This window comes from Sus scrofa, chromosome 1, assembly GCF_054392235.1.
Source record: "Sus scrofa isolate SSC_HxYL_T2T_F1_AM1 chromosome 1, Sscrofa_HxYL_maternal_Yorkshire_Landrace_v2.0, whole genome shotgun sequence".
Taxonomy (NCBI): Eukaryota; Metazoa; Chordata; class Mammalia; order Artiodactyla; family Suidae; genus Sus; species Sus scrofa.
The window spans coordinates 72,212,332-72,229,367 of record NC_139383.1 but is presented as its reverse complement, the minus strand read 5'-3'; the positions used below and the strand labels follow the sequence as shown (position 1 = coordinate 72,229,367).

Here is a 17,036-nt window from a genome sequence, read left to right as displayed (position 1 = left end):
GGCTGAGTTTTCCTGGGAGTATTTCCATGTTTGTGCTTCTTGGTAACCTTCTTTGGTTGCTTGTGTCTATCCGATTGCTAACTTTGGGTTCATTTTACTCAGGAGGAGCACCAGAGTTTCAGCGAGCATGTTTCCATGCCTCAAATCAGGGGCATCGATTCTCTGATGAGGAATTTTGTCTTTTCTAGATGCAAGTGGGAACCTGGAGATATAGTGTGAAAGCTTCAATATTGACATTACTTACTTAAACATTGAGAAATGCTATGTTGGCAACATGGCAGAACATTTAAAATAAGGAGTGTCCCACAAAATCCAGTATAAATGGTTGCCTTTGTCTTGTTTAATGGTATTACATTTAGATTACAGTAAGTACATTATGACACTGGGGTTGTGGGATGGAAATCCTATAAAATTGGATTGTGATGATCATTGTACAACTATAAGTGTAATAAATTCATTGAGTAATAAAAAAAGTACATTATGAAATATGAAGCTTTCAAATTATAGGCTGGTGATGGCCAAATTTTATATAGTGCAAGGGTTGGCAAATGTTTTCTGTAAAGGATCAAAGAGTAAATATTTTAGGCTCTGCAGGTCACATGGTCTCTGTCAGAACTATTCAGCTTGGCTGCTGTAGCTGGGAAGTAGCCATAGACAATAAGTCAATGAATGAGTGTAGCTGTGTTTCAATAAAACTTTTTTTAAGGCTACTGAAATTTGAATTTCATATAATTTGTGTGACAAATTTTTGCATCTCAAAAATACTCTTCTGAGTTTTTTTTTCCCTCACCATTTAAAAAATATGAAGCCATTTTCAGCTTGTAGGTGGTACAAAGACAGTTTGTGGGCTGGATTTAGCCCGTGGGCCATGGTTTGCTGACCTGATGGTGAATGAGTAGGTTAAGGATTGGATTCCAAGAGAAGAAAGAGGTAAGACGTTATAAGCCTTTCTTGAACAGACTGACTTTCTTTAGCTACTAGCTTTTCTGAATATCATACTGGGTTTTGGTTTGAGTCTTTGTTCTTGGTGGGAGTGAGTATCTCAGGGAGAAAATATAAGGGGATTTATACATTTTTTTTTTAACTCCTAATAACAGAGCTTCAAATCTGAGAAGAACTCAGCTCCACTGGCTACAATTTTACACATGAGAATTACAACAAAATTCAGCTTGCTAAAGATTTGGCCTTTTAACGTTTCCCAAGATGAGGAAATAGTGTAAACAGAGGGAAGTTTTTGTTCTTCTTCAAATGGTAATTTTCTTAAATATTTTGCCCCCCCCCCCCCCAACGCTTGCTGTAAAAGCAAAGTCTTGACTCAAAAAGAAAATACTGCAAGTGAGAAGCTATTAGGGACCAAACCTCCTCTTACAGAATGACTCTCCAGGAATCCCCATTAAGTTTGCATCTTCACTAGACCCCTTGCTATGGAATAGCAATCGCTCACCCTCCATCCATGTTTCTTATGAATGAAACACTGTATTTGTTTCCTTTATTATTCTTGTGTTCTTAGTTGCACAGGCATAGTTTCATTCTTCTGGCCCTTTTCTCTCTTTCTCAGGCTAAGATGTCAAAAACTAACCTCCACTCTAAGTAAAGGTCTCACCTCTGTGTTCCTTGTCTGGCTCCGATGGGTTTCCCTTGTCTGCAGAGTGTTAGTGCAGGAAGTGAAGGGAGGCATGATGCCTGGGTTGGAGTAGCTGTTGTGGGAAGAGAGTACTGTCTTCTGGTGTACATTGTCCTTCTATCATATCTTCACAGGATTGCAATGGCAATAGTGATTTTGAGAAAAGGAGGTTTTTCTTTTTTTTTCTTTTTTTTCTTTTTTAATGCTGTCAGATATGTATCTGTGGTGATGTCTGATTCATAGCTATACAGCTTTCCCAGGAGAACCTAATGCAGCTGGCGATCAGTTTCTGTTTGGGGTTAGTCAAATCTACAGATTCTCAGATGGTACAGTGTCTACGTGTACACAAAGGATAGCAGCAGACTCAAAGTCATTTAATTGATACATATGTATATTTAAAATTACACTGTACTTATCCCAATTTCCTCATGTATATATCCACATTCTGAATATTTTAAATATAAATAAGTATCAACTGATAAGATTGTAAAAGAGTTCATTTCTAGTCTCTCCATGCGATGTGATTCTTAGGTAGACTGAAACATTTCTGTTAGTCTCTGGGTTCTGCCAAGGGAACAATTTAAGAAATAGGAAGCCAGGAGTTCCCATTGTGGCGCAGCGGTTAACAAATCCAAGTAGGAACCATGAGGTTTCGGGTTCGATCCCTGGCCTTGCTCAGTGGGTTAAGGATCCGGCGGCATTGCTGTGAGCTGTGGTGTGGCTCGGATCCCAAGTTGCTGTGGCTGTGGCGTAGGCTGGTGGCTACAGCTCTGATTAGACCCATAGCCTGGGAACCTCCATATGCCCGCAGGAGCGGCTCAAGAAAAAAAAGGCAAAATAAGACCAAAAAAAAAAAAAAAAAAAAAAAGAAAGAAAAAAAGAGAAAGAAATAGGAAGCCAGAATTCATTACAGATTCTCCACCTCAGTGAAGGAAATGCTGCTGATTTTAAATATCTTTTAATAGGGTATTAATTTTGATGCTGTGGGGCAGAAAAATTACTCAGTATCAATAAACTTCCTGAAAGAAAAAGTCTGAAAACAACTGATCTTAATTCCTAATGGCAGGTTTTATAAGATAGGAAACATCTCCTCAGTATTAAGTTTCTTCTTTTGTCCAGTGATCCAAATAAGTGGCAAACTCTTGTCCATATGAAAATATCTATTGACATCTGCTCATGGTATTGAAAAGATAAATGTGTGCCCAGATCATTTATCTGAAGCTAGGAGCTGGCGCTGGTTCCTTGATGCTTACATGTGGATATGGTTGGGCCGAAGCCCCCACTCCCTCAGTACTCTTTAGAAGGTGAGCATCTGCCTTTTCTACTTAGTTGGTAATAAGTGTATGCTTGTTCATCTCCTCCCCGACCTGTGCTCTTCAGATTCTCTAGATTCAGCTGCTCTGAGCTTCCAGTCCTTCTGGCCTTTATTTTCCATGCCTAAAAGAAGATTAATTCACATTTTTTCAATATTTTCCTGCAAGGTAGATATAAATACAATGAAAACAAAGAGAGAGCAAAAACAGGAGAGAGAAGCTGAAATATAGGAAATGAGAACACAGTTGTGAAATTAGAGTCATTTTCATTAAAGAAAAGGATATATATTATCACTACTAATAGTTTCACACTGAGCTAGAAAATCTAACCAATGCAATATGTTAAGAAAAATAAATAAGAGGCACAAATATTGGAAAGAAAGAAGCAGAACTGTCAATTGTTATTTTTGGATTATAGGAACATCTACTTAAAAAAAAAAAGAAGATAATCAACTATTAGAGTTAATGATAGTTCAGCAACTGGCCAGACCCAAGGAAGAACATTTAGAAAAAAAAGATATGCAAGTAAATGAATTAATGACATGACAGACTTGTTTCAAAAGAATTGCATAATAGGCTTTTAAACAGGCAAAGAAAACTTGTCTAGAAATGACGTATTTCTGTTTTTCTGTCCTCTTCAGGTTTATAATCATCTAAAGAGTTAAAATTCTTTATGTCTTTTCTCTATATGCTTTACTTTTCTGAAAAATACAGCATGTGTAACGATTTTCACCAAGCTTCCCACACATAATTCAAGCTTGTTTTCATGATCTGGCTCCTTTCACTTTTTTTTTTTTTTTTTTTTTTGGCAGCACCCATGGCATATGGGAAGGTCTTGGGCCAGGGATCAAACCCTAGCTGTGGCAGAAGCCAGAGCCACTGCAGTGACAATGCTGGATATTTAGCTCCTTAACCCACTGTGCTAAAGGAGAACTCCCTCCTTTTTTCTTTTTTGCCTTCCTCCTTAACAGGTCTTTCTTGTATCCTTACCTTGGAATGTGAGGATACTGGTAGGACTTACCGCTTGGCCACATCGCTTCCTGGACAACATTTCTTTATTACACATTGAGTTTATTGAAAAAAGTCACTGTCTCTGAGCTCAGGTACATATAGTAGGTTACTTAATCTCTTTGGGGTTCAGTTTCCTCATCTGTGAAGCAGAATGATAATAACTATTTCATTGAATGTCTGTGATGATTAAAATGATGTCTCTGAAGTGCCTAGTACAGAAGATGCAAGTTATAGGCCTCCAGAGCCAACCACTTTCATGTGCCCCTTCCCCCCACCCTCCTGCCCATTCTTGTAAAAAATTAAACGAAGTTAATGGTTTGGTGTGAGTGGTTACAGTCTCAGGTCAAGCAACTCAGGGTAAACATTTTGAAATCAAACAATATTTATGTTTATTTTATTTTTAGTGAAGTATGACATATACAGAATAAAGTACACAAATTCTAAGTGTACTGCTCAATTATACTTTTCGTATGTATCCACTCCTCCTTCATGTCCCTTATCAGTCAATAGCTACTCCACCCCCAACCTAGGTTCATATTCTAACTTTCATTTGTATTAGTGGGCAACACAAAGAAGAATAAGATACAGGCCCTGCTCTGGCAGATAGCCTCTGCTCTCAAGACCTGTCCAGCTTGTGCTGTCTTGTCCAAGTCATTACAACCGTTTGTGTCAATCCCTTGGGTATAGCCTTGATGAGGTAATATACAACAGACCAGATGGGAATGTTAGAAGCTATTGTTAAAAGGACCTTTGTGAATCCAAAGCAGTAACTTATCTATTGTGCTGATTACTACATTTACATGGTTTCCATGATCTGCACATATGTTGTGTTGTATCACCTTAGGAGACTGAGGGTGAATCACACTTGATATTACTCGATATTTTCCCCTATGACATAGTTTTAGACTGAAGGTGTTGTATTTGTTGTCTTAGCCAACACTAAGAAAGGAATTTCCACTGCTGTCCAAAAATCTAAGCCACCTGATGGGGCCTTGGAAGAGAGCTTAGGAGATGGAGACTTTTGCAGGGCATTTACTATGTGGAGAAAATTTTGTACATTATCTTTTTTAAAGATGTAATTGAGGAGTTCCTGTTGTGACACAGTGGTAACAAACCTGACTAGTATACATGAGGAGGTGGGTTCAATCCCTGGCCTTGCTCAGTGGGTTAAGGACCTGGCATTGCTGTGAGCTATGGTGTAGGTTGCAGATACAGCTCAAACCTCAAGTTGCTGTGAACTGTGGTATAGGCCAGCAGCTGCAGCTCTGATTCAACCCCTAGCCTGGGAACTTCCATATGCCGCAGGTGCGGCCCTAAAAAGCAAAAAAAAAAAGTAATTGAATTTTAACTGCTGCACCAATCTTTTGGAAAGATTTGTATCTCCAAAACTGACAAAGTCAATAGGGCAGGATGATTTTATTATTATTTTTTTTAGTGAACAAAATTCTGATGATTTTTCTAGCTTTGGCTCATTTCCTAACCAACGTTCTTGCTTATGGGCACATCTCTTACAAAACAGTCACTCTGCCTAGAGTTCTACCCCAGAGTAGAGATCTTGACCACCTCTTCTTTCTGGAAACATTTTCTTGTATTGGTTTTCATGATGTTCCACTCTTTCGCACAACTGCTTCAGTCTTTCTTCTTACTCATCTCAGAGAGAGAGAGCACTCTCTCATATGTACATGACCTCATGTATTTCATGAAGAGTTTACCTGGAGCCTCTTCCACCCTCCCCACCCCAGTTTATTGAGATATAATTGACACAAAACATCGTGTAAGTCTAAGATGTACTACATGATTGGATCCACATATATATTGAGAAACGATTACCTCATTAAGGTTAGTTAACACATCTTATCTCTTCACATAATTACTCTGTGTGTGTGTGAAGGTGAGAGGAGAAAACATTTAAGATTTACTTTCTTAGTAATGTTCAAGTATGCAATACTGTATTGTTAACCATAGTCATGCTGTACATTAGATCCCTAGAAACTTTTCATCTTATAACCAGAAGTTTGTACTCTTTGACCCATATCTCCCCATTCCCCTACTCTGGCAACCACCCATTTACTCTCTGTTTCTATGAGTTTAACTTTTTTAATATTCCACATATAAGTGAGATCATACGGTATTTGTCTTTCTCTGTCAGATCCTCTTCTTTGTCTGTATATATTCTCCGCGGGTAATTTCCTCTGAACCTGTAGATTTAATTATCATCTCTATGCCTGTGAATATCAATTTTATATGTCCAGCTTAGGTCTTTCTTATGTACTACAGAAGAACTTTACCTTGCCTATAAGAACTCTCCACTTGTAAGTATCAAAAGGACCCCAAAGATGCCCATTCAAAACACACCTCACAAGCTTTCCACACCTACCCAAACCCAACCCTAGCTGCTTCTCTTTCAGTGTTCTCTGTGAACAGTTATCTAGTTCCCTACACAGGAAACTAACAAATGCTCCCTGATCTCTTCCTCTTCCTCATGTCCCTTGCCACCAAGTCTTCTTATTGTTAGTGCTTGAATATCTTCCAAAATCTATTTACTTCTCTCTGCCTTTCCCTGACATAAGCTACCTTCCTGTCTGGCCTGGACAGTTACAGCAGTCACTTCCTTCTAGCTTCCTTGCAATTTCCCACACAGTAGCCAGAGTGATCTCGCTTTTAGAACCACGAATAGGATTTTTCACAGGGCACCTCTCGCTCCCCGTGCCTCCTCCTCTGCCATATCCACTCCCACTTTGTGCTCTAGCCTCACTGGTCTGCTTTCACTTCTAAATACATTCTCCTTCTGCCACTGGGCTTTTGGGTGTACTTTTTCCTTTTACTGGACACTGCTTTCTCTCTCTCTCTTTTTTTTTTTTTTTTTTTTTTTTTTGCTTTGTTTTGTTTTTAAATCTTGTCTTGCAGATAGATTAGATCAAATGTTAGTTCCTCAGGGAAGTGTCCTCATTAGGTCAAGTTCCTTCATGATACATTCAGGTAGCAACTGGTTTCTTTCCTTCAGAGCACTTGACTTGGATTTCCCATAATCTTTGTTTGCATGCGGTCTTTTGTTGTTGTTTTTTAGCTCAAAATTGATCTTTTTCACAAGAATGTAAACTCCATGGTACTGGTTAAATTTTCCCTGAGAAAGACGTACGCAATTCATTTTTACCTAGAGAGTTTTGTATTTAGTATTTTCTTGATAAGCATTAAAATAATGCATTGAGGCAGCAGTGCAAAATGACCAGACAAGATGAAATTTCTTTGAAGGCAAGGAATTAATATCTCTCCCTGGAACTTCTGCACAAGTAAAGGTACAGTGACGGTTGGCAGGATTGAGACTTCAGGGGAGGTCAGTAGTGGTAGAAAAAGCAGATTTAGAGACATATACAGTCCATATACAGAATGTGGTCTGTTGCAGTATATTCTAACCATCTTGGAGAAGGGGTGGGGATTTCCAGGCATTGGGCCACCGCCCACTTTTTAGCCTTGTATGGTTGGCCTCCAAAGGAACTGTCACAGCACCTGTGGGCATGTCCTTTATATGTGGATGTATTACAATGAGCACATAATGAGGCTCAAAGTCTGTTGGAAGTTGCACCTTCCCCCATCTGGGGGCCTCATCAGTTCTCACCAGTTTTTGTGACATCTTCAACTGCTCTGTCATTGTTTTAAAGGTTGTGCCCTTCCCCCTTCCCTCCTATTTCAATTCCATAGTTGGAGAGTTCTGGCTGATGTTCATTATTTTACCAGGACCAACATCTTTGCCAGATATTCCAAAGTGGTGAATGTGATATTGATCACCACATTTCCAGGTGTTTCAAGAAATGCAGCGTACTGATTAGAGTATGTAAAGACAAGGAAAAAATAGGTAATCTTCTATTTGGGATAAAGGTCAGATGAGAAGTGGGGACAGCATCTTTTGGAGGGTTAGGCCACCATTGTGGCACAAAAGAAGCTGATGCCGGAGTTCCCGTCATGGGGCAGTGGAAATGAATCCAACTAGGAACCGTGAGGTTGTGGGTTCGATCCCTGGGCTCCCTCAGTGGGTTAAGGATCCAGCGTTGCTGTTAGCTATGGTGTAGGTTGCAGATGCGGCTCAGATCTGGTGTTCCTGTGGCTGTGGTGTAGGCTGGTAGCTATAGCTCTGATTAGACCCGTAGCCTGGGAACTTCCATATGCTGAGCAGGTGTGGCCCTAAAAAAGACAAAAAAAAAAAAAAAAAAAAAAAAAAAGCTGATGCCTCCCAGCAGAGTAGAGAGGGTGGGGTTGGGGTGGGGATGGTGTTGAGATATGGGGGAAAGGTGAGAGGTGAGCTCGGGCAGACATAGTCTTAGTGGGTGAAACAGAATTTTTGTCTAGTGGTATCTTAGTTTGGATGAAAAAAGACTTGAAAGAACACAAGGTGTAGGGATGGCAGTGGAATATTTTGCACAAAGCATCAGCTGAAGAATGCTTTGAAGAAGACCCATGGTCCTAGTTCTGCTTTGCCAATTTAGTTGTCGTCTCTGGTCTTCAGTTCCTTCATCTATAAAACTGAGGTTGCTGGTCTAGATCAAGGGTCAGTGAGTTTTTTCTGTACAGGGCCAGATAAATATTTCAGGACTTATGGGTCATACCATCTCTGCTGCAGCTACTGAACTCTGCCTTTGTAGTGTGGAAACAGCCATAGATACTGTTTAATGAGTGGGTGTGGCTATATCCCAATAAAATGTTATTTACAAAAACAGAACTTGGTCTGGGGCCATATATGATTAATCTTTGTTGCTCAAAGTCTCCTGTAAGAACAAGAAAAGTTTAGCTTGCATGCCTTGGTAGTTGTAGACTAACTTATAAATACTATGAATCTGTAAGGTTCTAATATACCATGTATATTATACAACATACCCATAAAATAAAAATGTGAAATGCATATGATGCAATAAATAAAATCAGGTGATTTAATATTTTCCCCATATCCTGATGCATCTTCTTGTATACCTACCACCCCCCTCCCTGAGACCCTGCAGGCCAACTTGTCTTCATAGTTTCTAGGGTCTTTGATGCTCTAATGTCCTATTGTTGCATGTGTGGCAAACTTCCCAGGATGTACATCTGCCAGGTGATTTTTGGCTGAATCAACTAAAGAATTAACTCTGAGTAATATGTACCAAGCAGGAGAAGAAGAGCTGCAAGCAATTAGCAATAGACGAGGCAGCCTGATGTGGCTTAGGAATGCGGCAAAATCCCAACTCTCTCTTGGCTGGGCAGTTGCTCTGAGCTTGGCTGCAACAGGCTGGGTGGCAGGGAAGGGATATTTTGAGTGGCAGTAGGATAATTGGATAATTGAATATTTGTATGAAGAACATGGGTCATGAACTCTTAATTTGGAAGGGGCCTTAAAAACCTGTTAGTTTACCCTTTTTATGTTTTGGATGGGATCTAGGTAGCCAGAAAAATTCTGAGATAGCTGATTGGAGGCCAAGTGGGATCTGGAACTCAAGACTTAAAATATTCTCCCCTAAGTTTTCTCCATGAAAAATGTTTTTCTTTTTCAGCACCTTTCATTTGAGAACAACCCCCTTTTCAAATCATTAAGAGCTATGTGGCAAGAATTGAATAATTGTCCAACTGTAGATGGACATTTAGATTCAATGATTATGTCATCCCAAATATACATTGGAATTGGGGGAACTCCTGGAACCAGAGAAGGGGTGCATGTACTGTGTTTTCTTTTCCAGTCTTTCTACTTTACCTTGAACCCAAAGCATATGGGCATCTGGGACTTGATGAAAATATATCACTGAATTAGCAGGGTGTTATAAGAGTACCTCCAGTCTACAGCCTCTTGTGACCAGCCGTCAGCCTGCGGTTGAATATGGTAGTATTTGTAAATGGAAAGGAATGGATGCCAAACCCAGGATTTTCCTTAGGACACTGTGCAAATGCTTTCACAAATTCTCTTCCTCGAAGGAAAAAGAAACAGAGAGAAATCGTCTGCAAGGAAAGCACATTAGCATTCCCCCAAGATTACCCCCTCTTACTCTGTTTCATGAGATGTTAGGAAGTGGGAGATTTATTTTGGATGAATGGATTTGGGCTGCAGAGTAAGCTGGATCTCTGTGTGTGTCTAGTGCCTGGGTCCTACAGTTTTGGGATCAAAGATGATTTTGAGCAGGGCAACCATCTGGGACGCCTAGGATGCTATGGGGAGTGGGTATGTTTTTAGCAGGGATGAGTGCAGTAAAGTGATGTTAAAACAACAACAACAAAAACTGAGAGGCTCTGCTGAGGGCTTGACAAGTGGGCTGTGGGCTGGGAGCAGCCAGGACGGCAGTGTCTCACTGTGTGAGAAAGTAATCTGTCCCCTCCTCCTCCGGTGAGTAAGTGTGACTTGTGCAGGCATATCTGGTGTCTGGATTCTGCACAAATCCATTTGCCAGTCAATTCCCTTCTGGATGTATTTCTGGGCATTTCCCTTTCAGAAAGCCTTTAGGATGGAAGTCCCCAAAGGGTCTGTTCCTTTCTTCTAAGTTCATATTTCTATGGTAAGAAGTACAAAAATTTTCTGTGTGGGTAGATGCCAGAAGGGTTTCTCCTGCCCCACCCACCACCCCTGAGAATAATAAGAAACATTCCCTCTCTACAAGGTCTCCTGGCACAAAAACGCTGCCATGCTATTTGATATACTATCTGTCGTCTTGGTTCTTTCTCTGCAGGTCTAATTGCAGCAGTAGCTAGCCAGCCAAACACACCGAATTGGATATTTGGAAGAAAAACTGCCCAGCTCTCGCTCCCTCTCTCACATCTTCTGGAGATTTGTTTCACTCACTCCTTCTTTCATACATCTAGGTTGCTAGTTTCGCACTGAGTGCAATTTAAAGAGTACCTTCCAAGCCCCCTACTTCCATTTTCAATCACCCAGTGAGAGTTTATATTAGATACTCAGTTTTTCAACTTCATCAGAGAAGCAGTGATTTTAAATGAGCCTGGATATCATCAAAAGGTTATAATCTGAGACTCTAATCATAGTTCTGTTCTTCCTTTCCTTTGGAAAGGTTAAAGCTTGGCGGCAATTCCAAGATTGCTTACTCCTTTTTGTTTTGTTTTTTTGTTTTTCCTTTAATATCTAGTTTAAAATTTCCTCTTGTTCTTATCTTTGAATATGAATCCCTGCCCTCGGAAAATCACAGCTGACAAAATTGTCTTCAATGGGCAAGAGATTTGGTTCTCTGCATTTTTTTTTTTGCATTTCCAAAATACAAAAGTTAGGGGAAAAACATGATTGAAATGCATCCAGGAGAGCCCAGCATCCTTTTAGGGGAGTGTGGCTTTGTGTGTTCAGGGCTGGTAAAAAGCTGATGAGGTTTGAACCTTGATGGTTAAGTGTCAGAGGTAAATAGCCTTTTGTAGTCAAATTAAAGAGGCTTGCTGGGGTGGTGGAGGGGAGGGTTTTTTAGGAAGTGCTCATAGCACAACTGACAGCATCTTTCAGGACAGAAAGTAAATAGGGGTTTTGTATTGGTCTTTGATTACAGAAACTGGTAAAAGCCCCAAACAGAAAAACAAAAATCTCCCAGATATCATTTCTAGTAAAAGACATCAGGTTGTCTACCTCCAGCCAAAAAAGAAAAAAACAAAAACACACACAAGCCAATGAGAGTAAATATCATCTTCAATGGCTCTTCAAATGCTTCGTTGCACACCTGAGTTGCTTGATAGGGTTTCCTCCACAGGTCTGGGGGCATTGTTTCCATTCTCAGGGGATGACCTCAGATCCACAAGGTGAGCAGGTGAATTGTATTCTCTTGAATAGAAGCCTTCCTGTCCATGGAAGTTGCCCCAAAGCTAATCACAGGTGATATATGGGGACCGCATTCCTTCTAAATGCACCTTCTTTATAAGAGTGTTTGCGCTCTGTCTAGAAGAATGTCACCTCGTACCCTCCACTCCCAGACTATTCTCTGTGGCTCAAAGAAACCCTTCGTCTCTTCAGGTCCTCAACAGGACCGAGGGGAATTGTCTCCTTTCTCTGCATAGGTGAATTTCTGTCGTATTTATTCAAGGCCCATGGGAGTAACTTGACATCTTTCAAAATAAGATGAAACTTAGACACTTAATTCTTACATTTAACATCACGGAAACTGGTGAGATGACTTGAATCCTCTCCCTCTCTATCTCCCTCTCTCTGTCTCTGTCTCTCTCTCCCTCCCAGGGTTACTATTGATGGGTGGGATTCGTTCCTTGTTGGAAGGGATCCACATTTTTCATGTCACCTAGAATCCCTAAGCAAGAGGCATACCACAAGTCTTATGCTTTTTCAACGCTCTTACCACTTGTGCCAGTAGAAGTCTCATATGCCTTTCTAGGTGCATTCAAGTTCTCTCTCCTCTCCTGGAGGTGTGGAAGACTACTTTCATGACCCGTGGGCTCCAATTCTTACTGCAGTCATCATATTATTCTTAGGCATCCTCCATCTCTTCTCTTAGACACCAGGCTCTTGGACTAAGAGTCAAGGCTTCTTATCTTTTTTTCCCTCACCATCACCCCCTGTCTACATCCCAGCAAAGAGACTAGCACAGGATGAGTATTTAGTAATATTAACTTTAGTTTATATATAAAAAAAACACGTACTTGGAGTTCCTGTTGTGGCTCAGCAGGTTAAGAACCAAGTGTAGTCTCTGTAAGGATGCAGATTTGGTCCCTGGCCTTGCTCAGCAGCTGTGGTGTAGGTCACAGATGTGGCTTGGACCTGGCATTGCCGCAGCTGAGGTGTAGACTGGCAGGGGCAGCTCCAATTCATCCCCTAGCCTGAGAACTTCCATTTGCTGAAGAGTGGCCCTGAAAAGACAACAAAATTAAAATGAACAAAAACCTTTACCTGTTACAAAGTACTTTCACCGACATCCTCCTAATAACATGAGTTGAACTGAAGTATTAAACTGAGTGATCCCATTAGGAGGTAGAAGCTTAGGCAGAAGAGAAGAAGTGGGACTGGGGAAGACAAAAGACATGTGATAAAACTCATAAGATGAGGAGTGGCAGAGCACCACTGACAGGGATTTCAGGGCCCTGCAAACTCCACTGGTCCATGAAGGAATGTTCCTGCTATTCCTAATATGTGTGTTGGGGTGTTTATCCTCTATTCTCAGCCCCATAGAAGAGTCTCTGGTTTTAAAGGCATAAAACTAGACAGGTGGGCTAGACAGATGCCACCAGGAAGAACTCCCTTTTTTTTTTTTTTTCTCCTCTGCTGAGACAGTAAGCAGGAATGGGTTCAGCTAAGCCTCCTGAGAGGAAAGTGATGTTTTCCTCTCTATTAGGGAGAGGACTGGTAGGTCCTTACTTCTCCCAAAGCCTTTGACCAGGAGCCAGAGTAGAAAGAGACACCAGTGACTGGAGAGAGCTCTCTTACATCAGAAAAAGTAGAATCAGACTTCAGTTCAGCAGGGATGGGCTACAGAGAGCAAGATGCCTTACTTGTGATTAAGTGGTGATAGATTTCCAAAATTTCACTCCGAACTCTATCTTGAGCCCCTAAATGTAAATATATAGTTTTCTATTATTTTAATAATTTTATTTTACTATTAAATATGTAGATATGTTTTCTGTTTATGTCAGGAAAGGGTAATCAAACAGATCTTTTCTGTTTCTGCTTCTCCCTGTTCCTATAGTTGAAGAGAGTTGTCACTGTTTTGGTTGACTTACCACAGTGACTAGAATGCCAGATGGGGCTCTGGAGGAAAGAGTCAGTTTTGATAGAACTGTCTTTGTTCCAAATCAAACTTGCTGAGATAATGTGAATGTCTTCCCTCTTCACACCCAAGTCTACCTTATGTGTTTTAAAAAATATACTATTTTCTTCTGTTTTTAGAGCTGCAGGTATAGCATATACAAGTTTCCAGGCTAGGGGTTGAATTAGAGCTGCAGCTGCCAGCCTATGCCACGGCCACAGCAACACCAGATCCAAGGCACTTCTATGACCTACACCACAGCTCAGGCAATGCCAGATCCTTAACCCACTGAGCGAGGCCAGGGATTGAACCCACATCCTCACAAATACTAGTCAGGGTTACTGCTGAGCCACAACAGAAACTCCCAAGTGTACACTATTAAAAGGCACAAGCCATGTTTCATTTCTTTACTGTTCTACTCCAGGGCTTGGGATGGGGAGAAACTATCTAATGGCAGTTATGACACTGGTAAAGGGGACACGACTGTCAAAACCGTAGCCATTTCCGCCAAGGCACATGGCTGTTTCTAAGCCAGTTGAGTTTATACTTTCTCATTTAACTCCCCTCTCCCCCAGTTTTATAAGCAGGGATAATTTCTGAATTATTTAACAGCCAAGACAACTCTAGCACTCAAATTGAGAGTGGGCGCCAGTGGGAATGCTAGAGCAAGGTCTTGAAGCTTCTGGCTGTGCTGTGGATCCATTACCCCCTTAGTTGCTAAATTGTGGGGAAGGTCTGGGTATGGACCAGGGGAAGAGGAGGGCATTGAGTGGAGGAGGGCACTGCAGAGTCTCTGAGCTATAGCAACTGACAAATTAGTAAACCAGTGCTCTTAAACTGAATGTCACCCCAAGACAGGTGGAGCTTAGAGTCACACAACTAAATGTCCACTGTGTGCTCCTCACTGGGTTGGGCAAAGGGGCCATAAAGATGAAAGAGACCCCATTTTGGCATTTCGCTCCAGCTGGTGGAGTTGACAGTATCTTTCTTTACTCAGCTGATTCCACCTCATTGTCCAGTCCTACCACTGGAGGCGTGTGTGGCTGTGTGTATGTGCTTAAAGTCAGACTTCCCAGTAGACAGGTCCTCCATGTATCATCAGCTTTCACTAAGGTGCCTTACACTTAGTAGGCGCAGAATCAATATTTGTTGAAGAAATGAACCAATGGTCACCCAGGGTTTATCTGAGTACCATAAAATCATCAAAAATCGTTAATCATCAGAGCTTCTGTCGTGGCTCAGTGGTAACAAACCCAACTAGTAGCCATGAGGACTCGGGTTTGATCCCTGGCCTCACTCAGTGGGTTAAAGATTTGGTGTTGCCATGAGTTGTGGTGTAGATTGCAGATGCGGCTAGGATCCCTTGTTGCTGTGGCTGTGGTGTAGGCTGGCAGCTGCAACTCTGATTTCACTCCCAGCCTGGGAACCTCCATATGCCTCATGTGTGGCCCTAAAAGGACACATAAAAAAATAATTAATCGTCAATTCTGTGGTAGGCATATCTGTATATATCAGAAAAGTAACATAAAATGCTGGTTTCAAAGGTGTCCTTTCCACCTGTCCTGGGTCACCAGAGGTGTGCTGGCTTCTGGGTCTACTATGCATGGATCCCCTGATATTCTATCGAATCCAACAGGGCCTGAGACTTGGAAAGGAGTGTGGGTTTCCAGTTAATAGCCGGATAAACAACACCGTCAAACTGCTGGCTATTTAAAAGATTAGGCTACTCAAAGTCCATGTGGATGGCCAGCTGTGTGAATGACCCCAAATTTCATGACTCCATTTATATCATTGGAGGAAATGACACTTTTTAAGTCTCAGCAAAGATTCCCTTTGGGGTCAGCCTGAGTTATGGGTTTTTTTTGGTTTTGTTTTGTTTTGTTGTTTTTTTGGTTTTCCTCAATCTACTTGACTCATTTCACTGATCCTTGCACATAAGACAAAAATAGTCTTTTGATATTTTCCCTTAGTTTTCTTTAACTGTTCAAGTCCCAAACCTCTCGAAAGAATAAAGGAAAAGAGTGGGTTGAAAAGGATGGAAAAATGCTATATGGGCAACTTGTGCAGATTCTTCCCTCCAGTTCCATGAGTCCTAAAGAAAATTGGAAGGCTCATGTTCAGAAAAAGGGGTCTTGCTGGTGTCCACACCACATCCCTCTCTCTGCTCCCCCCTCAACCCCCTGCCAGTTCCCACCCTGCTCCCCAACCCGAGATCCTTCAACTCCACCCTTCCTTTCCGTTGCCCTGAAGGGGAGGACATGAGTCAGCATTCAGACTTGAAAGTGTGAGCTGCCTCTGAGTCCTCAGAATGTAGTCATTTCAGAAAATCTAGGACACACAACTGCAGAGAAAGTCACCCTCCCCACCTCCTTATACTCTGTGGCCAGACATTTACTCCCACTCTCTGCATGCAGCTTGAGCTGGGGATGAACTTTATCCTTAAAAGAAAAAAATGGGGGAGGGGGCAGGAGACCAGCAGGGACAACCACCCCCCAAGTGCAATTGGCTAAACAACCTTTGCTGAGAACTCCAGCTGTTGACTACTTTAAACATCTGGTGCTTGGCTGGGTTCGTGTTCAGGCTGGAATTAAAAAAAAAAAAAAAAAAAAAGCCAGTCTCACTCCTGATCTTCGGAGCCAGAATGAGTTTTCTCTTTTATTCTTCCAGAAGAGGAAATAGGTTGGGTTTCCCCCCAGGTATCTTGTGAAAACAGCCAGGCACACCATAGACCCATAGACCTATGTCTTTTGGAAGGGAACCAATTTCATTTTTTTTTATTTTTTAGTTTTTTGTTCAGTCAACATTCTATCCACCCCTCCATCCAGGTTGTTAATTTGTGCTGGAAAGAGAAACTTCAATAAATGTCTTTTGCCCTCAGAGAGTGATTTCCTTTGTCTTGGCTTTTGGAGAAAAGGCAAACGGACTCACGGGGGAGGGGAGGTGGGGGCTGTTGCCCCAGACTTCATCCTGGATCAGACGGGCTCGAAGGAGAAAATCTCCTTAGACATCTTAAGATTCAACCTGTTCAGGATTAGGAGAAAGCCAAGACCTCATTGGCGCTCATGAGCAGCAATCTGGCAAAAAGTAATTTAGAAAATGATGGCTCTTCAGCTCTGGAAAGGGTGAGAATGGCTGAGCTCTTTATAAAGTTCTTAGCTGTTGGGCTCCTACTGCCCAATCTCTGGTTCTCCTTGGAAGGGTCTCCTCCTTTCCCTCATCCAATTAGCCATGCAGGCTGGGTTTGGAAAGGGAGAGTGAGTGCTGAGTGCTGCCAGCTAGTCATTGAGTTCCTATTTCCAAGTCTCTTGTTGCCAGAACTGGCAGGAAGTCTTCTCAATCGGCTTTGATTTAATAAACTGATCTTGGATGTAACCGACAACTAGCTCTCTGAGC

At 41.6% G+C, this 17,036-nt stretch overlaps 1 protein-coding gene across 1 annotated transcript in view; it reads left to right on the top strand.

The window, feature by feature from the left end:
* The first annotated feature begins 821 nt into the window (after window positions 1-821).
* Window positions 822-17,036, top strand: part of PREP (prolyl endopeptidase) — a 562,439-nt gene continuing 546,224 nt past the window's right edge. The window contains exon 1 of the mRNA XM_085011432.1: window positions 822-930. The gene's annotated coding sequence lies outside the window, so the exon portion shown is untranslated. The remainder of the gene's footprint in view (window positions 931-17,036) is intronic.